Source organism: Trachypithecus francoisi, unplaced genomic scaffold (assembly GCF_009764315.1).
Source record: "Trachypithecus francoisi isolate TF-2019V2 unplaced genomic scaffold, Tfra_2.0 Lachesis_group6, whole genome shotgun sequence".
Lineage (NCBI taxonomy): Eukaryota > Metazoa > Chordata > Mammalia > Primates > Cercopithecidae > Trachypithecus > Trachypithecus francoisi.
Window position 1 is genome coordinate 3,844,705 of NW_022681471.1, and position 4,442 is coordinate 3,849,146.

Genomic DNA, 4,442 nt, shown 5'->3' on the forward strand with positions numbered 1-4,442 from the left:
CAGATGAATGGATAAAGAAAATATGGTCCATATATACTGTGGGGCACTATTCAGCAATGAAAAAGAATGAGAATCTATCATTTGCAGCAACATGGACGGAACTGGAGGTCATTATGTTAAGTGAAATAAGCCAGGCAAAGAAAGACAAGTTTTGCATATTTTTACTCATTTGGGGAAAGTAGAAATAAAAACAATTGAACTCATAAAGATAGAGACTAGAAGGATGGTTACCAGAGGCTAGGAAGGATAAATGCGGGGTGGGAGGGAGTGGAGAAAATGTGAATGGTTAGTGGGTACAAAATAAATGGGAAGAATGAATAAGACCTAGTATTTGATAGCACAACAGCATGACTATAGTAATAATAATTAATTGTACTTTAATTGTACTTTATAAGATAACTAAAATAATATAATTGGACTACTATCCTAAGTCCATCCCTTGTCACACTGGCACTCATACATATCTCCTTAAACCATATTTAATTATCCAAATAAAATGAAAAAAACAATGTGTATTTCTTATTCCAAAAGTGTTATTCTGCCTAATGTAAAACAAATATCTTTTCTACAACTAAAAATGCATAAAAGCCATCTCAGGAGGTGAGGTACTTGAATCATATTTACTTTTCTCCATGATATTCAATAACTTATATACTCTGATGCAATATTAACAATACCTTAATATTCATATAAAATCAATACATCTTATGGTATAAGACAAGGGAATAAGAGAGAAAACAAGGACATTTGCTATATATGTATACACACACACACACACACACCACACACACACATATATTAGAATGGGTTGTTAGCCAAATAGAAAGAAACAGTCATGACAATTATAGTCCTCGATTATGTAACTGATCACATGATTGTGGCTTTTATTTATTTATTTATTTATTTATTTATTTATTTAGAGATGGAGTCTCACACTGTTGCCTGAGCTGGAGTGCAGTGGTGCGATCTTGTCTCACTGTAACCTTCGCCTCCTGGGTTCCAGCAAGTCTCTTGCCTCAGCCTCCTGAGTAGCTGGGATTACAGGCACCTGCCACCACGACCAGCTAATTTTTTTTTTTCTTTTTTCTTTTGTATTTTCAGTAGAGATGGGTTTCACCATGTTGGCCAGGATGGTCTCGAACTCCTGACCTTGTGATTCACCTGCGTTGGCCACCCAAAATGCTGGGATTACAGGCAGGAGCCACTGCGCCCGGCCATGGCTGGTATTTATACCTACTTTTTTATACTACTCATTCTGTGTTACCTTTGCCTTCAGTAAGCACATTAGCTGTTCATGGTTTATTACCTGGCAGGGTGACCCACACCTTTATTCCTAAAGGATCTGGGACATTCATAGTCCTGCCTGGGTTGGGTTGCTCTGCTTTATAATGACCTTAATCACAGGACATGGTAATATTAAGAGATGCCTTAAGAGGTCTCCTGTATTCCAAACAAATTCTTCCTTATTTCTGTTGTGGAACAGTAGTATAATTTCCCTTGTTCATCAAGATCAACCACTTCAGCCAACACCATAACTCCTTTCTTGGCCTATTGACTCAAAGACATGAGAGGTCCAATGTGGCTGGGTGTCAATCTCCTAGTTCAGTGGAATCTTGGTTGTGTCTCCTGGTGGAAGCTTTTCTCCCTCTAGCACTAAGACCTTTATGCTAGCAAAGCATAAAGTCATGGGAACAGGAAATACAATTTCTGCTAGTGGGTGACTAGGGGTAATGGTGACTGGTGCCAATCTTTCTTTTACCCCTTGATTCCTGAACCAATAAATCCTGGCTATTAAAAAAATAGCACCATGTATTGGAAGCTGCTTCAGATTATAGATAGTCTTCTGGGGAATCTTGCTCCAGCCCTGCAAAGTATTGCCAACTAGCTGACACTGTAACTGAGCCTTCAAAAAGCCATTTTGTCATTTTATCAAACCAGAAATTTTAGGATAATGAGAAGCATAGCAAGACCAGCATATTCCATGAACATGGGTCAATTGTTGTTCCAAACCATTGGCCACAGTCCATGAATTAATATGTAATTATGTATCTGGCCCTTCCTCCTTTCAAGAAAAGTGATCAACCATTTGTACTGTTCAAATTTCTGCCCACTGTGGGAATTCCCTCTTACAATTGTCCTTCAGGGGTATCCCAGTAAGGGGCTGTAGTGTTGCAGCTGTTCACTTTGAGTTGGTACCTACACATCATGCAAAACTATTCACTAACATGACCTGAATTTTTTATTCCAGCCTTACAGCAGGACCTTAAAGGAGTGCTAAACATGAAATAAAAAGAATAGCACCTAGAAGACAATAGCAACTAGGAAAAAAAAAAAAAAATCAACAAAACTAACCCCAAAGCTAGCAGAAGAAAATAAATGACTAAAATTAGAGAAGAACTTTCTAAATTTGTGATACAAAAATCCACACAGAAGATCATTGAAAGTAAAGTTGACTGAAAAAATAAACAAGATGAATAGACCACGAGCTAGATTAACAAAGAAAAAAAAAGAGAGAAGATCCAACTAAGGACAACCAGAAATGACGAAGATGACATTACAACTGATCCCACAGAAATACAAAAGATCTGCAGCGAATACTATAAACAACTCTTTGCACGCAAATTAGACAGCATAGAGGAAATAAATAAATTCCTGCAAACGTACAATCTCTCAAGATTGAATCAGGAAGAGATTGAAGCCCTGAATAGACCAATATCAAACTCTGAAATGGAATCATCAATAAAATACCTATTGACCCAAAAAAAGCCCTGGTCAGATGAATTCACAGCAGAATTCTATCAGTCCTATAAACAAAAACTGGTATCAATTCTACTGAAACTATTCCAAAAAATGGAGAGGAGGGACCCCTCCCTAATACATTCTATGAAGCCAGCATCAGCCTAATACCAAAATCTGGCATGGACATGATTAAAAAAATACAGTATCAGGCCAATATCCATAATGAACATATTCACAAAAATCATCAACAAAATACTAGCAAATAGAATCCAACAGCAAATCAAAAATTCAATTCACCGCCATCAAGTAGGCTTTATTCCTTGGATGCAAGATTGGCTCATCATACATACATCAATAACTATGGTTAACCATATAAACATAATTAAAAGCAAAAACCATATGATCATCTCAATAGATACAGAAAAAAACATTTGATAAAATCTAACAGCCCTTCATGATAAAAATCCTCAACAGAATAGGCATCAAATAAATATACCTCAAAATAATAAGAGCCATGTATGACAACCCACAGCCAACATCATACTGAACAAGTAAAACCTAGAATCATTTCCCCTGAGAACTGAAACAAGACAAGGATGCCCACTCACTTTTTTTTATTTATATGCATTTTGTTTCTTTCTCTTGCCTCACTGCTTTGGCTAGGACTTCCAGTAGTATGTTGAATATAAATAAAAAAAGAAGAAGTCAAACTATGTCTCTTTACAGCCAATATGATTCTATGCCTAGAAAACCCTAAAGGCTCCTAGAATTAATAAATAACTTTAGTAATCTTTCAGAATACACAATCAAGTAGGCTTTATCATACAGGCTGAGAGTCAAATAAAGAACACGATACCATTTACAATAGCTGCAGAGAAAACTAAATATCTAGCAATAGAGCTAATCAAGGAAGTTAAAAACATCTAAAAGGATAACTACAAAATACTGCTTAAAGAAATGAGAGATAACACAAATACATGAAAAAACATTCTATTCTTACGGATTGGAAGAATCAATATTGTTAAAATGGCCATACTGCCCAGAGTGATTTACAGAAATGACAGTATTCTTAAAACTACCTATAACATTCTTCACAGAAATACAAAAATAAAAACTATTCTAAAATTCACATGGAACGAGAAAAGAGCCCAAATAGCCAAAGTAATCCTAAGCAAATAGAAATAAAAGCTGGAGGCATCACACTACCTAACTTCAAACTATTCTATAAGGTTACAGTAACCAAAATAGCATGGTACTGATCCAAAAAAGATACAAAGACCAATGGAGCAGAATACAAAACTCAGAAATCGCCAGGCACAGTGGCTCATCCCTGCAATCCCAGCACTTCGGGAGGCCAAGACAGGCAGATCACGAGGTCAGGAGTTTGAGAACACCCTGGCCAATATGGCGAAACCCTGTCTCTACTAAAAATACAAAATTAGCCAGGCATGGTGACATATGCCTGTAGTCCCAGCTACTCTGGAGGCTGAGGCAGAACAACTGCTTGAACCTGGGAGGCAGAGATTGCAGTGAGCTGAGATCACACCACTGCACTCCAGCCTGGGTGACAGAGTGAGACTCGATCTCAAAAAATAAATAAAAACAAAACAAAACACCTTAGAATTAAAGCCGCATACTTATAACTATCTGATCTTTGAAAAAGCTGACAAAATCAAGCAATGGGGAAAGGACTCTGTATGCAA